The following is a 19,524-nucleotide window of genomic DNA, read 5'->3' on the forward strand; positions in this document are numbered from 1 at the left end:
CAGAAGGGGAGCCTTCAGGAAAGGGAACATGCTGGAGGCTATCAATGAACCGTGGCTGAGCACCACCCTTTGGAGCTTTGTGGAGGGGAAACCCTGTATTGCTTTGGATCTGGTGTATTTCTTTGACCAACGTGGACATTGTACTAGTGATGACAGTGCCAAGAATGAATCCACAGTAAGGACAAACCACTAACTAATTCGGAGTTACCTTGTCATCATGTCTGTTTACAGCTGAACTCAGTCTAGGGTATTATTCAGAGGGCTTTATCTAGGACCACAGCACCCACACTATAGGCTGCCTCACTTGGATTGATTCTGAATGAGAATATATCGGCAACGGCAGCAGGAATGTGAGTCTCAAAAAACAAAGGTGGGAGAAGAGGAGGTTGAACATAAATTCAGCTTTATAAATAATTTGCACCAAACTTTGTGTTTTTGAAAGTATTTTAGTCTCTATAATGCTTCATAATAGAGTATGCCCTGTCAGAAAATATCCCTCTTTCTACCAGGCACATGGGATACAAAGAGGCTCAAACTCACACAGAGCACCGGAAATCTTTTTCTGCTTGGACATTGTCTAGAGCAAGGTGGAAAAGACGAAGGTCATAGGCTTTGTGCCAGGATTTCCGTGGGGGTTAAGGAATGGAATTCATTCTTCCAAACCTGCAGGGCATCAATACAAGACACCCACGGGCACTATTCTAACCTAGACGTCGGAATAGCTGCTGTAGCCGATACGCACACTAAGGTGGGTTTGAGCCACTGGATCTGCACCGTTATGGTTTGAGTATCTCTGCTCCTGGGAAGCCCTCAGTTCCCCCACTTTTTATTCACTGGCATAGCACAGAGTTCTGCTCCATGGGAGTATGGAGTCATCTGTGTAGCCACTCGGACCACGTCCTTGCCTTCCAGCACAGTCTCATCTTGGCATTCTGAGAGCCCCGTGAGTGGAGAATAAAAGGTTTGGGCTAGCTTTGTATCTAGAGACACAGTTAAACACTATCCAGGGGAAATGTGTTAAACTTGACTTTACATACTGATGGATGACACTTTTCCTGTTCATTTCTCATATCCCTGGGTGTTGTAACATGTATCCCACACACACTTGGAACTGTCTGTAAAAAGAATGTTTTGTTATTTTGGTCTTTTGCCTGTGCTCGCGATTAATGTGTTTACATCCATGGAGCAGTTTGATAAATATCTCCTTCTGGAACCTCATTTTATAAACTACATGTTTTGCAATGGTTTTATAGTTATTGCAAATGTTTCCCATTAGTCTGTCAAACAGGCCACTATGCCACTTCTCCCCTTCCTAACAAAATACAGTTTGAAATAAACAGAGAGGGTGAGCGAGTGATGGTTTATGTTTGTTTCCTCATCTGAAAGGGAGACTTTTATATTACAAGCAAAAGCAAACTCTCCCTGGGGAAGGTGAATGCCATCCTGTGTACTTTATTCAAGTAAGTCCTAGTGAAATTGATGCAGCTATTTGTGCATTTAAGTCCACTCAAGTGTTGTGGTAAACCCATTACCAGTAAGGTAATTTTATGATACTGCTTGTTTCAGCTGCTCAAGAAGCTAAAGACATGCCAAGATTTCACATGGCACAACTACCAACACCAGGTCACACAGAGCGAAGAGCTCAGCTTGTGTTTTGCACCATATTTTCTCTCTGGGAAAGCAGCAACCTTACAAGATGCTCCACTCCATTTGCGGAGGAAATGGCATTTCTCACATCACAAGGACCTTGCAAAAGTACACTAAGGATTTCTATTCCTATTTGGTGGAGCTTCCACGACAGAAAGCCCCAAAACTCAACCAGCATGTTCCCTCCTACAACACAATGAGGAGCAGTGTCGTTTTTATGGGAACCCTTTCCTCACCACACTTTCAATGCTCTAGACCAGGGGTCGGCAACGTTTGGCACGCGGCTCGCCAGGGTAAGCACCCTAGCGGGCCGGGCCAGTTTATTTACCTGCTGACGCGGCAGGTTCGGCTGATCGCGGCCCCCACTCACTGCGGTTCGCCATCCCAGGCCAATGGGGGCGGTGGGAAGCGGCGCGGGCGAGCGATGTGCTGGTCGCAGCTTCCCGCCACCCCCATTGGCTTGGGACGGCGAACCGCGGCCAGTGGGGGCCGCGATCGGCCGAACCTGCCACGTCAGCAGGTAAATAAACTGGCCCGGCCTGCTATGGTGCTTACCCTGGCGAGCTGCGTGCCAAACATTGCCGACCCCTGCTCTAGACAACTGACACACGATGATGTCCTTTTATACTTAAGCTCTTCAGGGCAGGGACTGTGCATTTCATGTGTTTGGAAACCACCTTGTACATCCTGAGTGCTACTGGAAACAAATACATAATAATTCTGAATTAGAGAGAAAGAATATAGTGCTGTATATCAGGATAAGAAAAATCCACTCGGTGTATATATGATCCTTTCCTGGGGGGGGGGGGGGGGGGTGCCATCAACTGCTCCTTAAACCTCTGCTAAAAGCTTTAGTTAAAAAAAAAAATCTGCTATTTTCCTTTAATCTTTTGTTCTTGTTTAATAGAGACTTTTATTTCCAAATACTTAAAAACATGAATAGGACAAAGGGAACTTAAATAGTAAGAAGTGAATTATTTCTAGTTAAGTATAAAATCATTTCCAGGAAGCACCTGAGAGAAAAATTTTAGCAATTAACAGTAATAGCAAAAAAAGTAGTAACCTGGGAATTGTCATACTGGATCAGACTGAGGTCCTTATAGTTCAGTGTCCTGACTCCAACAGCATCAGAGGAAGGTGCAAAAATCTCTGCAGCAGGCAGTTATAGAATAGCTAGCTCATGGAATAACTTCCGAGCCCCATTAGTCACAGGTTATCTTATGCCCTGAAGCATGAGTCTGACAACACACAAGACTTAGGACTCATAACTGATTTTGCTGATTACCGTATTTACCTTTGTTAACTTCACCTGTGAAGAACTTTTACTGCCTGAAGTGGTGACTTTGCCACGTGGATCTAAGGAACAGCCCCGTTCCCAGTGATCAAAGCATCCTAGGTGCACTGATGGCTTGCTACCACACCGGTCACAGCTTCATTCCATGCCACCATCAGGCTCTTTGAGGGACATTCCTTAGCCAGTCTCACCGATCCTGACAGGAAGCAAGGCTGCTTTTCCAGGATCCTCACAGCATTCACAAGCTTCAGCCCTCAAGGCCCAGCCCCTTACAGCACACATTAAAACAGTCTCTTCACTGCCATTCTCTAACTGGCTGCTGCTGCCTCTACTAGCTGCACTATGTGCTGGGAAAGTGCTAGCCGAGTACAGCGCTTCAACGAAGCTTTTGTCGTGGGCCATTGCACAAATGGCCCTTGCTAAGCCAAACAGCAACTGTCTTGATCCCTTTTGGAGAAGGGCACTAGAGCTTGGAAGCCATTGTGCCTGGACACCCTCACTGACACATCCCAGCCTTTCAGGAGGTTATTTAGGACATGCAATGCTTGTTCTTTCACAGCAGCACCAAGATTTTTCCTGAGCACACCAAGCAATACAGGAACCTGACCATGCTCTACAAAGCCTAGAGCCTAAAGCCGCTGCCCTAGTGCCTAAAATAATGTCCTCAGAGGTGGATCTGATAAGAAGCCAGTTTTCAAGCCATGGCCACACAGAAGACCATGCACTGTGATACTAATGGGGGTAGGGTTGAGGTATCATGAATCAGCCCTTGTCGCTCTTGCAGATAAACTTTGCCTTGTATTTCTCATTAAGCGCTTCCTCATTTCCTTGCCAATCAGGCAGCCCCGCTACTTCCCTCAAAAAGCACAGGGGGACAGGAAATCCCATACTGTCCCAGTATAGGTCACTCCAAATCCCTGGCCCCCAAACTGCAGCTAGGGACATAAAGGCCCAGGAGGGCTGGGGGATACCCCAGATCTTCAGGTAGCAGAAAGTTAGGCTGTTAAGATGAGAGAGAATATAACCAGGGTGGCCATGAGCCACACAAGCCACTAGAGACCATGAGCGAAGGGGCCCAGTGGGAACTGGAACAGGCCTGAATAGCAGCTGCGCACAGACTTGGCAGAGCAGGGTTGATCTGAGCCAGGGACTTGGGCCCAGACTCTCAAAGATATTGAGGCACTAGCTCCCCCTGAAATCCACAAGAATTAGGTGCCTCAATACTGAGGAGGGTCTGGGCTTTGGTCACTTTGGAGAATTTTCTCCTTCCCTGCTGCTGAAATTGGGTGCAATCCCTGGTAGGTCAGGGTAACCCCGTCATGCTCAGCACCTTCCCCTTAGCTTTTGTGAAGGGAATTTCTATTATTCTCATAGATGCTTGTTCTTCTAAGTATTCCTTATTTTCACAACCTACCTAGTCAGGTTTCATCTAGGCTACCATCAAATCTGGCACACATAGGAATTAGACTCCAATAGTCTCAAAGGATTATAGGAGCACCTGTATTCGTAGAAAGAGCTCTTAACCCCCATGATGTCAGAGGGTTGCAATTCTCCAATTTGAGATGATTTGTGCTAATGGAAGTGCTGGCATCTGTCGCCATCTAAGGATTAAGAAGTTATTCAGCTGCCTTTCCCCCACCCTTGCAGGGTAACAAATACATCATCCAAATAATCTGAAACCTTCACAGTGGAAACCGAGGGACACTAACAGCTTTTCAAATCTTTTTAATAAGGCCCGGCTATTTAAAATCTAGTGTTTGAAAAAAAGTGGTCGTATTAGCATTGTAGTCAACAATTTATTAAGGGCAATTGCTTCTGGGATAGAGAAGAAAAATCTGATAAACAGCAACAAGCGACAGATAGATTCTTCCATCTCAATTTTGGCTTCTGTTTTCATAGCATATGAGATTTTAAAAATTGTTTTTGGATGATGAAGGCAGATCCTGAAAAATACCTTGTCAAGCTACATTTCATTAATGATGGTCACTATTTTTAGTAAGTGATGGGGAGCTTGAAACAGACATCTGTTTCTGAACCAGTTTCTTTTCCCCCCTGCACACTATATGTCCAGGGCCTCATTCTGCAAATTCGCAAGGCACTGATCACACATTGAGGTCACATACTGATTGTTATTGTAGGGTTTCACATGAGTGATGAGATGTTGGCATTTTTTTTTTCAGTAAGAAGAGCACTGAGTCATTTGTAGCAAAAATAAAGGGTTAAATTAATTTGACAAACAAATATACATAAAACAAAAGTTTAAATCAAATTTTAACCTCATCTTTGACAGCATCACTTCAAATGCAGATACAGTTGATTCATACACTAGACAGAATTATCTAAATTTCCTTGGATAAGCATTTAGGTCTATCAGACACTGTACTGTATGTTTATCAGATTATGGGGATAGAGAATAAGACTGAGAATATATTATTGCCCTTATATAAATCGATGGTACGCCCTCATCTCGAATACTGCGTACAGATGTGGTCTCCTCATGTCAAAAAAGATATATTGGCACTAGAAAAGGTTCAGAAAAGGGCAACTAAAATGATTAAGGGTTTGGAACGGGTCCCATATGAGGAGAGATTAAAGAGGCTAGGACTCTTCAGCTTGGAAAAGAGGAGACTAAGGGGGGATATGATAGAGGTATATAAAATCATGAGTGATGTGGAGAAAGTGGATAAGGAAAAGTTATTTACTTATTCCCATAATACAAAAACTAGGAGTCAAATGAAATTAATAGGTAGCAGGTTTAAAACAAATAAAAGGAAGTTCTTCTTCACGCAGCGCACAGTCAACTTGTGGAACTCCTTACCTGAGGAGGTTGTGAAAGCCAGGACTATAACAGGAGTTTATAAATTCATGGTGGTTAAGTCCATTAATGACTATTAGCCAGGACGGGGAAGGAATGGTGTCCCTAGCCTCTGTCTGTCAGGGGGTGGAGATGGATGGCAGGAGAGAGATCACTTGATCATTGCCTGTTAGGTTCACTCCCTCTGGGGCACCTGGCATTGGCCACTGGCGGTAGACAGGATACTGGGCTAGATGGACATTTGGTCTGACCCGGTACAGCCTTTCTTATGTTATGTAGTAAATTACTGATTTTTACTTTATAGCGGAACAAAATTAATCCTATAGCTAAGATAAATACTCCAGATAATGCTATTTCTAGCACCATTAACTGAACTGGAAATTGCAATAACAATAGATTCCACTAATTCATAAAAATAGGTGCAATATTTGTATCCCAATGGAAATACAGGATGTGTATGCCTGGCACCCTCTGCCATTTTAACACTGAGGCTGGAAGAGCAGCTGAAAGGTGAAGCATAAATATCATGTCACTTTCTCCCCAAATGTTAGCACTCATTCTATTATGTGTAAAAACTCTTGCGGCCCAATCCAACTCTCCATGAAGTTAACAGGACTCTTCCACTGACTGCAATGGATGTTGGATTGCCCTCTTGTTCTTGTACATATAATTGGCTACTCTTCTGTTAGGTCCTTGATCCGGAAAGGAGAGAAAGGCAAGTAAACAGAACAATGTGGTATGAATAGCACCTTAATCCATCACCCTTTGGGATCACTGGAAAGGCTCCCATTGGAGAGGATCTAGAATACACAAATAAAACAAATATGCCAAAGAGGGAAACTGCGTGGATGAAAGCTGCCTAGGGGAAATCCTAGCTGCACTCTGGTTACCCACATTGGCTGTAGATGGTAAAAAGTATTCACCACAGAAACTGCAACAACATGTGCTGCATGCACTCCCACAGATATGGTATGGAAAGTCTATGGAGGAATTGGAAAGGGGCTGACTGCTCATGTGACTGATCTGAGGCTAGTACGGTCAGGCCTCCTGCTCTAGGATACCTCTAGTAATATTACAGCATCACTAGCTTGAACTCCAGTGGCTCAGTGCAACGTTGAGATCTGGATCCAAAGCTTGAACTCCCCTCCCCCAAGTTCAGAGGGGTTTCAATACAAGGTTTTGGTTGGAGCCATCTGTACATAAATGTTCACCGCAGCAGAAACTGAATATCCTCTTGAAACTTCAAGATGACACCCTCATAAAGGGTAGTGCTCCTTAGGTGATGTTAGCCTTATACCAGCAGATGGTGCTGCAGTTTCACACAGGTCAGCATTTTCTGAGATTTAACTTTTAAGGTAAACACAACTGAGAGCTGGAGGGAGACAAACTCTTGCTGTCTCCTGCTTATAGTGAGAGCCAGATACACACAATAAAAGTGACTGGTCTTCTCCTTCACCTTTCATGGTGCCAGAGTGAGCTGTAGAATGAGGAGTTGTTTATCCTTTCTGACTGGACCATGGTAGTATCCAGTGCCCACACTGTATCTGTTATTCCAGGTTTTCTGCTTGGTTCTTCTTCTGTTTTCACTGAACTGAATCTTCCCAAAGTCTTAGACTCATAGGATCCAGGATCCTATTTCTAGATCACTTTACATTGACACCAACATTTTATATATTTTTGTCTAGTCTCCTCTGAGAATGAACCTTCTGATACATATTCCCATCGTTTCCCCATCATTTCCTCTGAGATCCCTGGGTATATGCCTGTGTCCAACCCAATACATAGTTATGGATTTTCACTGGAAGAAGATTTTCCAAAAACCAGTTGCCACCAGGAGATATTGTAATGTACTGGTTTGCACAGGAGCTGTCCCTATCATCGTATCTTCTCAGTCTGAAATATAAAATCTTTTTTCAAGTCTGAGGCTGTCCCAACTGCACTGGGATGGGATTTATCCCATCTGACCTGGTAATTACTGAAGCGTTCAATTTTAATTAGGATTATGGTTAATGAAATCTACAAAGTAGTATGTTTTTTAGCCTCTGTGAAGCAAATTATTTGTCTGCTCTTTATACATCTGTAAAGTGTAATATACTGGTATGGTATTTTCTTTATCAGTTAATCAAAAGAAACGTAGTTTCATATATATCCACATGGACTTTGCAGTGACATATGGCAGAGTCATTGCTTTAGTTTTTCAATTAACACTTTTCTTCTTATAAGGGAAAACGCACTGCATCGGAGTGAGATCATTTCAAAAAACCCTTTCGACAAACTACTATATTCTTTGTTGTTGCCTAGTTACTTGCTGCTGTTACCTTAGAAGGCTGTAAAGTCATCTGAATGATTTTTTTTTCTTTTGGTTATTGCTGCCAGAATATGAGCAGAGGTGTAATGATCAATACCCAATCTTTTGTTTGGTGATTATTATTAAAGAAAGACCGTGAACCGGGGCAAATGGGAATAAGACAGAACATTTACACTAGGAGCAATGTACTGTACTCATATTTTATGTTATTAGCTGCTAAATAAGACCATTTCCCCCTCATAATCCAGCCACTGCTGCATGAGCTGGCAGTGAAGTCACAGACTTGACGTTTTTGATGTTAGAGCCTAGTGTCAAGGAAGTGGTTGCATGGCCTTTTGTTCTCTGGATTTCACACGTCAATCCCATTCATGTTAACTACCACTGAGAGTAGGTATCAAGGAGATAATAGACCCTCTGGGTCACACTTACAGCAATGTAAATGAGGAGCAACTCCATGACAGCAATGGAGATAGCAAATTAGGAGTTATACCTCTACTGCCTTTATTTAAACCCAGATACCTTTGACAATTAGCAATTTTAAGAAATTCTTAAAACCAGTCTAAGACCCTTGAATTTCTGTTCATTTCAAAGGCATCTTTTATTGGAAAGTTCCTTTCCAGTGAGAGAGTAAGGGTGGGCTCAGTGAGACCCTATCACATCAGGTGGCATCCCAGAAGGTCCAACCCATCACAAGTATAACATATAGAGTGCAAGAATGTGAGGAATAATTTCTGGACCACCACCACAACCCGGTGTAATAAAAATACAATTGAAAGGACTCCATTACATTGCCATTCTTTGGACCTGAAAACAAGTGATTACTTCTGGGGCTAGTAAGATTGACAGCAAAATAGAATAATTTCATAGTAGCTTCGCAGTAGCTGATTGAGAAGTGGATTACTTCTGGAGATGGGCCCAAGTCACAAAGTTTGATCCCAAAGTTTGAGGGGTTTTGGTTTAGCTCATTCTAGAAAGAAGGGCTGGCCATGAAGTTGGATCTATGTTTGATTTGGGTCCATTTGTAATTATTTTTTAAATAAAATTTTCCGTGTGCTAAGATATACATGCATCATTCTAATAATTATCACATGGCCTCCTACAAATCACAAACCAGAGTAAACATTTCAAACCATTCTATTATTTCAGCCTTCATTTGGGCTCTTTACCTCACATTTTGCAATGTGTGTTAGACCCAGGAGCGGTGCCAGGGTTTTTGCCGCCCTAGGCGGCAGCGCTCTTCCTCTGAGCATTCGGCAGCGGGGGTCCTTCCGCTCTGTGTCTTCGGGGCACTTCGGCGGTGGGTCCCGGAGCAAAATGCCACCCCCCAAATCCTGCCATGCTAGGTGACCGCCTAGGGTCGCCTAGTGGAAATGCCGGCCCTGGTTAGACCTTGATCATTTGAAATTTATACTATGTCCACAAAAGTCAGGCTGGTTAATCCAGATTCCATTGGCTCAGTTTTGTGAGGATGGGGTTGAAAGTTATAGTTACTGAATCACATTAATAATAATAATAATTAATAATTAGTACTTTCTCAATGACATGCACTGACTAGTTATATTTTGTTACAGGTGGTTAAACTAGAAATGTGCATTTGGAAGGGAGGGCTGAAACTCGCTGACAGGAGAATATCCTGCCCTTAACCATAATCAGCACACAGAAGAGGGCAGTACAACTGAAATTTCACTTTACATTGACACCAACATTTTATATATTTTTGTCTAGTCTCCTCTGAGAATGAACCTTCTGATACATATTCCCATCGTTTCCCCATTATTTCTTCTGAGATCCCTGGGTATATGCCTGTGTCCAACCCAATACATAGTTATGGATTTTCACTGGAAGAAGATTTTCCAAAAACCTCTTTTCCATCTAATAGGCAACTTTTAATTCAGCACCCAGTGGAGCAGAGTAAAATCAACTCATTGCACATGTCAGCATGTGAAATAACATGCCATATTTCTTAATCAAGAAGTCAATTCTCTTATTAAGGGCCTGATTCAGCAATTAAACACATACTCAATTTTAAGCACATGAGTAAAGTTCCATTGAAGTCAATGAGATTGTGCATATGCTTACATGCTTCACTGGATCACGACCTAAATCTGAGAGACCCACCCTTCATCTTTAAATCAAAGGTGTCTTTAAAAGGAAGTCAGAAGCTTTTATTAAAAAAAAAAAAAAAAAAAGCTTCCCCCTGAAGCTTGCCATGGTGGAGGTGAAAATGTTTCCAAATGAGGCCACCACCTGTAAAAGAGGTATCATGATATGAGGTCTGGTACTAATGGGGAAGCTCCTAATTTAAAAACAAAAATATTGACAAAATGGATTTGTTAACATCAGCTCCCTAGACCTCATTGTTTAGAACAATATTTTGACCTGTGGGGAAAAGGGCATCATTTATTGGATCACACTGAAAAAGACCAGGTACATGGTAACAGCAAGTTGCATTGTAGCATGCTACAAAATCTACATGAAGTCCCATTTGTCATAAGGAGCAGCAAGTGTATAAAGCATAATCCTCAAGAAAGGCATAATGTAAAAACCCCTGCACCAGTACTATGAAATCTATTGCAGGTTTTATCACCACAATTGCACATATGCAGAAAGATTCCCAATGCAAAGACTCCGGTGAAAATGATCCTGCTGCCCAGGATTATATTAGTTCTCAATAGACTTTTGTCCAGTCACCATATTCATAAAAACATCCATCATATGTTAGTCTTATCTGAGATCATTCGTTATTTAAATACAGCCCAGATTGTCAGTCCCTGAATCCCACAGCCCTCTCTCCTTTTGTTATCCCCAGTATAGCATAAACACTTGCTACAGTGATGGAAGTTTTTCTGTCACTGTAATAAATCCATTCCCCTAGCAAAATTCTTCTGTCAACCTAGCAGTGTCTATCCTGGGGCTTAGGTCAACTTAATGTCTCTCAGGGCTGTAAATTTTTCAAACAGCGACAAAACCAGGTCAAGCTAAGTTTCAGGTGTAGACCAGGCCTTAGCTTTTTCACTTTTTCTGGGGTATCATATGGAAGCATCTATAGAGGTGACTTTCACAGACACCATGTTTTTAGCTGAATGGAAGAAACAGATGCTGTGTGTCGCACTATTTAAGGGTTTCAACTTGTCATGACATCAGACTAGTAGGCAGATATTATATTTATTGCAAGGGGTTTTTTGTTATAGGCTGAGGTAGTCTTCTTCACTCAGCACTCAAGAGCAAATAGCCCTAAGTAATAGTAACAGGATATTTATTATCCCATGCTTAGTCAAATTATGGATGGTGTATGTTGCACACACTGGCCTTGACAGACTCTGACACTGAAAGGGTTTAAGACAGGGGTGGGCAAACTACGGCCCATGGGCCGCATCCGGCCCCTCAGACCTTTAATCTGGGAGCGGGGTCGGGGGCTTGCCCTGCTCTGGTGCTCCCGCTGGGGCATGGGGTCGGGGGCTCCCACGTGTTCAGGTGGGACCTGCGTGAGAACACGCATGTTACTGTGGCTGCACAACCCAAATGCGCCATCAGAGCCTGGTACTTGCAAGCCCACGTGCCTGCTACTTGTTGGCTTCGGTGACTCTGCTGTTTTATTAGTGTTAATTTTCCATTGTTGAGGATAAAACAGAGTAGTTGGCCAGGGAATGCCAGTTGCATTGTTCACATTAATCAAACAGGACGTGGAAGAGGTAAGTTTGGTTTAATTATTGTAATACTTTATGATGGTACATTTATAATAGGAAGTAAGGTTTAATGTTTATTTCCACTAAAATGCATCTTTATTTAATAAAGTTTATTTGAATATCTCTGAATTGTTAATTTCATCAGCATTCATGGCCCACCATACAATTTCCATATCCAGATGTGGCCTCAGGCCAAAAAGTTTGCATATCCCTGGTTTAAGAGAAAATAACTAAGGAAAAAGCTTAGGTCACGTCCTGATTTTATTCCAAACTTGTAATGCAATAGGAGCAAACAGATGATCACATACGGTACATGCTCATGATTCAGCTCCACAGTGACCAAAAGACTCAAGGGCATGCCCGAATTGTGACTTTAGTACTAAGTTAGGGCACGTTATCAGGATATTACAGTACCAGTAAGAAATAGACCTGAAGACCAAATGCTAAAAATAAATGTAAGCCTGAAATTAGACTGCATCAGACCACTCCTTACTACTGTGTCCCGGAGGGTCAGTTTACCTCCTCCAAATACACAGCCCTGCCAATCTGATCCTTTTACACACACAAAAACTGGGAAATTTCTTGTGGGCAGAAGTGAAACTAGATATACCATTCGTCCAGACTGTCTTTTTTCAGAGCAGTGATTCATCCAGTCCAGTTGGTCCGGACGTTAGTCCCCTGATGAAATCTCTGGAAATTTCTCAAAGCAATATGAAGTAAAAAGCAATGGGAAGATGAGCAACATTTGGGTAATCCCCATCCCTAGCTATTTTTGAAGCCTTTTATTGGCACTGCAGAGAGGTAGTTACTGACAATATCACTGTCTTATGTGGCAATCAGTGGGGGGGAGGGAGGGGGAAAGAAAGCATAGCTACATATATTGAAATACTGATCTAAAATCCCGAAAAGGAGCAAATTCCTTTAAGGTCCCTAACAACTGAGGCATTAGAGTTTCTAGTTTGGGTGTAAAAGACATCACAGCATCTGTGCCAGTAGCCAGTACATGGTCACAGCAACTCCGGGTTCGTGACCCACTATTAATTCCATAGATACAAGGATTAAATCTGATGAAGACCCTTTGGGCATTTTTTCTCTCTGGTGAGCTCTGTAACTATTCAAAGCCATGAAGGCTCCCCCGTTTCCACCTCATCCTCGAAGCCCCAATTCATAGTCACCAGTCTTCTGGTAGTCTGGATACGACTAAATGCAATAATAGATGTGGCTACAGAGCTCGTTCATTTGGCTCCTTAGTTAGCCAGACAGGTGTAATGTCGTCCCTTGGGAATATTCCACGCACAGATTTAGCATGGAGGCCAAGTTAATGCTGAAAAATCAAGCGATCAGAACAAAGTACAGAGCGAAGGATGCAACCTCCATCTTGAATCTGTACCTTTATGGATAGGATATAAAATATGGTCTAACTTTGTATCATTCTGTATTATTTATGAGATAATACAATACATGGTACACTACAGACCGGAATATCCAACGTACCTTTGAATACATCCCACATACCCAAATTCTGCCCTCATCTACACCTAGGCAGCTCCATGATTTAATACAGATTCTGCACATAAAGGGATATTAGAACACTTTAGGTGATGGAAATTGTCTATTATTTTACTCCCTGCACTTCTGTGTCTTTTGCTTGTGTAAAATACCAAGATGCCATTTCCCACTGCTACCTCCCATCTCCCCTCTCTTTGACCCCAGTGTGCTAGTTTTGTAATTAAAAAAAGAATTAAAATATTGCTTCTAGATCTTTTTTTAGTCCAGGAATTTGGGAAATGGCCAGCCTCACTCTCCAGCTGGAGCAATGTGTCATACAGCTTGGCAAGATCAGATCTCTATGGATATTTCTGCAGTCTGGGTAGAATTACCTTCACCCACATAAAGCCTGATTAATTAGGCTCTATGGAGATGAGTTGAAGGGAACTAGGGGAGAAAGACTGAAGAGATGATATCCACCTCTCCCAGCGTGGAACCAGACTGATGGACAACTCTATCTGCCCTGCCCTGGTGCTGCTACTCCAGCCCAGAGCTTAATTTGTGGCAGAGCTGAGCCCTGGTTCTTCTAGGCTTGGCAGTTCATAGCCCCAGCTCCTCTGGGCCTGCCACATCAGTTATGAAAGGAAAAAAATTGCTTAAGCCCCAACACCTAATTCTTTGAGCCACGGCACCTCTTTCATTATTATTATGCACTGCTCCAGCCTATGAGCTGGAACTGATTTCAATGAAGATGATGAAACAACACAAACATAAAAACAAACAGCCATGCAAAGACTGGAATTACAGTTATGAGAGAGACAAGGTGGGTGAGAGGTAATATCCTCTATTGGACCAATCTCACTCACCTTCTCGCTCTCATATCCTGGGACCTAACATGGATACAACAACACTGCACAGAAATTACAGCAGAAAAATGCTGTAAATATTATATTACAAAATTTACATAAAGTTGAACCTCACAGTTACGAAAACCTTGGGAATGGAGGATGTTTGTAATTCTGAACAAAAACCTTATGGTTGTTCTTTCAAAAGTTTACAACTGAACATTGACTTAATACAGCGCTGAAACTTTACTATGCAGAAGAAAAATGCTGATTAGTATTTTATATTTAACACAGTACTGTACGGTATTTGCCTTTTTTGGGGGAGTCTCTGATACTGTCTGATTGTGTACTTCCGGTTCCAAATGAAGTTTGTGGTTGACTGGTCAGTTCGTAACTCTGGTATTCGTAACTCTGAGGTTCTACTGTATGGATGCTCCCCGACTTATGCAAGCGTGCCGTTCCGGAACGTCTTGCGTAACTTGAATTTTGCATAAGTCGGGAACGTATTCCCGATCATCACACACACACACACACACACACAACTTTCTAGCTTACGGAACTTTTTCCGTAAGTGCGGATTTGCGTAAGTCGGGTTTGTGTAACCCGGGGAGCGTCTGTACTATATTTCTCTTAATGAGTCATTTCACTTGGAACCAATACCACTGAGACAGACTCATATACAATGAATCAAATCTGAACCTGCCGCTCCCCGACACAAGATTCAAAGAGATCAAGGAATAAGATTCTTCTTCTGCCCCTATCTCCAGTTATTAGAATTTACCTTGCAAAGAGAGTAAATGTAGCTGTTATTTAGAATGGGAAATGCATCCTACACTTCATATGGCACAAAGCAACCCAAGGCACAAGCATTATTCCCAGCAACAAATAATAGAAAAAAAAAATCAGACAATTTCCATATGATGAAGAGTAGTCCGGCCAATATGACACACACTGGAACTGAATGCTGGCACTTTTCAAGAGCTAGGAAAAGATTGAAAAGGGAACAAAAGGAGGCAGAGAAGAAAAGGGACTGGAGGAAATAAGGAGAAAGAAACCAGGCAAGGTAGAAAAATGAAGTATGGAGGGAAAAAAAAACCTTCAGCGAGAAAGCAACTGAAATTAAAAAAAAAAAAAAAGAGCTAGGATTTAAAAAATAGGGGGAAAAGAAATACAGACAAATTTATGATCCTTTATTAAAGAATCTTGTGCTCAGAATTCACCATAAGTGATAGCCTTCACTCACTAAGCTCCAGAGATCTGTTATGCAGGACTGGAATGGGGTTTGCCATAAACACGAATAGACTCAGAATCTGGCTTTATGCAAAACCAATAGTTATGTAATTTCCTGTTTCCATTTAAGAGTGAGAGATTGTGACAGGTTGGATCACAGAAACCCCCTTGGGATAGGGTGACCAGACGTCCCGATTTTATCGGGACCGTCCCGATATTTCCTTGTTTGTCCCGCGTCCCGACCGACATGCGGTCGGGACAACCGGACAAACAAGGAAATGCCCCGAGCCTCGAGCCCGGAAGTGCTCGCGCCCCCCCCCCTGCCCCGACTCCGCCCCCTCCTCCCCCGATTGGCTCCCTCCCCGAATCCCCGCCTCTTCCCCGGGCTCACCATTCCCCCTCCCTCCACAAGCACTGGAGGGAGGCCCGGGAGACGCAGGGGAAGCGCGGGCCGGGGTGAGTAACAGTCCGGCCTGGCGCAGTGCAGGCAGGACTCGGGTGGTTGGGAGAGGAGGGGGGCGACCCGCGGGGCCAGGCGACGGGGGAGGAAGCGGCCATGGCGCTCGGCGGCTCTGGCGCCCCCGAACCCCCCGAGCCGGGGCCTGCAGCAGCGCGTACGCTGGGCCCAGCCCCTGGCTAGGCACGTCTGGGCTGCCCAGCTGGTGCTATCCCGCGGCGGCCCCGGGGCGGAGGCATCGGCCGCCCAGCCCCGTTCGTTCCCCTGCGGGACGGGGGGGCTGGGGCCTGCTGCCCCCACTCCGGGGCCGCCGCGGGATAGCACCAGCTGGGCAGCAGCCCAGACGCTGGCCAGGGGCTGGGCCCAGCGTGCGCGCTACTGGGTCCCCGCAGCAGGCCCCGGCTCGGGGGGTTCGGGGGCGCCAGAGCCGCCAAGCGCCATGGCCGCTTCCTCCCCCGCGGCAGTGGGAGCTGCAGCAGCGGCTGCTCCCGAGTCCTGCTGCCCGGGGGGGAGAACAACCGCCGCCTGGCCCCGCGGGTCGCCCCCCTCCTCTCCCTACCGCCCGACTGAGTCCTGCCTGCTCGGGACCAGGCCGGACTCTTACTCACCCCGGCCCCGCGCTTCCCCTGAGTCTCCCGGGCCTCCCTCCAGCACTTGCGGAGGAAGGTTTTTTTTTTTTTTTTTGGCCCCGCCCCCTGCCACGCCCCCCCCACGTCACCCCCCCCCGTGACGCCCCCCCCCCACGTCACCCCCCCCCCGCGTCCCGATATTTTTCTTTGGTGATCTGGTCACCCTACCTTGGGAGCTGCCACCCAATGTACCAAGACTACCTCTGTTCCTGTTTTCCCTGCCAGCTCAGGACTCCAGCACCTTATCTTGCTGAGCCAGACACTCCCGTCTGCTCCAACACAGACCCAGGGTCTGAATCACTTGTCCCAAAGATGCAAGTTTACCTGAAAACAGCTCACAGAAGTGTGCTTGTCTATAGCACTCAGATGCCCAACTCCCAATGGGGTCTAAACCCAAATAAATCCGTTTTACTCTGTATAAAGCTTATACAGGGTAAACTCATAGATTATTTGCCCTCTATAACACTGATAGAGAGATATGCACAGTTGTTTGCTCCTCCAGGTATTAATACATACTCTGAGTTAATGACTAAAAAGTGATTTTATTAAATACAGAAAGTAGGATTTAAGTGGTTCCAAGTAGTAACAGACCGAACAAAGTAAGTCACCAAACAAAATAAAATAAAATGTGCAAATCTATGTCTAATCAAACTGAATACAGATAATCTCACCCTCAGAGATGCTTCAGTAAGTTTTTTCTCAGGCTGGACACCTCCAGGCCTGGGCATAATTCTTTCCCCTGGTACAGCTCTTGTTCCAGCTCAGGTGATAGCTAGATGATGGCTCCTCTCCCTCTTTTGTTCTGTTCCACTCCTTTATATATCTTTTGCATAAGGCGGGAACCCTTTGTCCCTCTGGGTTTCCACCTCCTCCTCCCCCCCCCCACTGGAAAAGCACCAGGTTAAAGATGGATTGCAGTTCAGGTGACATGATCACATATCACTCCAAGACTTCATTGCCCACTTGCCAGTACACACATATACAGGAAGACTCACAGGTAAACACAGCCATCTGAGGATAATGGTCCTTGTTAATGGGAGTCATCAAGATTCCAAACCATCATTAATGGCCCACACTTTACATAATTACAATAGGCCCTCAGAGTTATATTTTATATTTCTAGTTTTAGATACAAGAGTGGTACATTTATACAAATTGGATGATCATACTCAGTAGATTATAAGCTTTGTAATGACACCTTACAAGAGACCTTTTGCATGAAGCATATCCCAGTTACATTATATTCACTTATTATCATGTTTTTATAAAACCATATAGACTGCACAACGTCACAGAGATACTCTGTGTTACGTTTGCTAAAGACACCAAGTCTATGGTACATGAATAAAGCACTTATTCAGACAGGCCACGGGTCCAGTAGAATCAGAAATAAGTTAAAAAAAAGGCAATTTTGATTACTGCTTTTTAATTAGCGATTAATTACAATTGAAATATCTGTTAAAAGTACAGGGAGGTGTTGTTGGGGCAGGGAATCCCCCAAAGAGCCAAGGTCAACATTTTCAAACTTGGATGCCTTCAGTTAGATGCCTAAATAAAAATGGGACAATTTTCACAGGTACTGAGCACATGCAACTCCCACTGATTTCAGTGAGAAGGTTTGCAATACAGGTACTCAACACAGAAGAAAAATCAGGCCACTTTTATTTAGGTATCTAAATATGACAACTAAATAAAATATATCCTGGAGCCATTGACCTCCTTTGTATCCTCAGTCAAGTCATTTAATGGCTCTATGCCTTAGCTTTCCCCTCTGTAAAATGGGGATAACAATAAGTTACCGGACAGGGATATTGTGAGACTTTATACATTGTCTGTAATGTGAACTGAGATCCTTAAAAAAGGGTGCTATAGAAGGTGCAACAGAAGAAAAATATTCTGATTTCATTAGCTCTTAACTAGGAAGTTTCCTTTATTTAATTTCATCCAATTATTCCTGGTAAAGCCAGCCTAAACAACTCCCCTCCCTCCAGTTGGATGCAGCTCCAGATGTGGGTGAATGTTTGAGATGCTGTTCTGATAGAAGAACACTTATCCATCCTACGGTACAGCTGCTTTTGCTGTTGGTACTTCTGGGAATGATGTAAAATAAGATAATGCTATTAACAAGTTTGGATATGCCACAAGTGATAAAATAGATGATCTAGTCTTGGGTTGCGGAGCACTTTGGAGTGCAGCTGTATCTTCACTATGTTCAATGGCTTTTGCTTGCCTCAAATTTTAACTCAATTTACAAGAAGGATGGCCTTGTGGTTAAATCACTGGCCCAGGACACAGTAAATCTGAATTCAATTCCCGGCTCTGCCACAGACTCCCTGTGTGACCTTGGACAAGTCATTGGGTATTAGAACACTCCCTTTCTTCCATTCTTTGTGCATCTTAGCTATTAGATTGTAATCACTGTGGAGCAGGAACTGTCTCTATTTGTTTATACAGTGCCTAGCACAACAGTGGCCTGATCTTGCGGAGGTCACTAGATGCTACTGTAATATAATAAAATAATAATAATAAATAGAATTAGATGTTATGCAAAGAAGTATGCTGTGATCCGTCTCCAGTAATTATCCTGCCTTATCTGTTAATTCTTTCCAACTTCACTGAATAGTCGGTCCTATGCAGCTCAAAGGGCATCAAGTAGCAGTATGACCTGTCATGAATCTCTTTCTCAGGTTCCAGGCACAGATCCAGAGGCAGATGAGAAACAGACCTAGCTCCCTGGCCATTGTGCTCCCTCTGTGAAACTTTTAGTCATCCCACCAGGAATAAGTGAATCCTCAAGGACTCAATCCAAGGCCATCTCACTTTCTGTAAAAAGACTACTCACATAACCCAGCATCAAGTCCCTCAGAGCCAGAGGTATCGTGCCTCAGCAGTCCCCGCATGCCTGGTGTATTATTGTATTCCCCAAAGTACAGCCAGAGTACACTCCAACAACTCTCCCAAGTTTGCCAAAGAGCCACACAACTATTTCCAAAGAATGGACTGGATCCTATGTGTCCGGAGTGGACTTTCTCCACGGGGTCACAACAGGATAGTTTTAGAATTTTAGAAAAAATATTTTTTTAATCTTTTAGATTTTTTAAAATAGATTCAATGCTTCAGTGTGA

The sequence above is a fragment of the Chrysemys picta genome, chromosome 14, assembly GCF_011386835.1.
Source record: "Chrysemys picta bellii isolate R12L10 chromosome 14, ASM1138683v2, whole genome shotgun sequence".
Classification (NCBI taxonomy): Eukaryota; Metazoa; Chordata; order Testudines; family Emydidae; genus Chrysemys; species Chrysemys picta.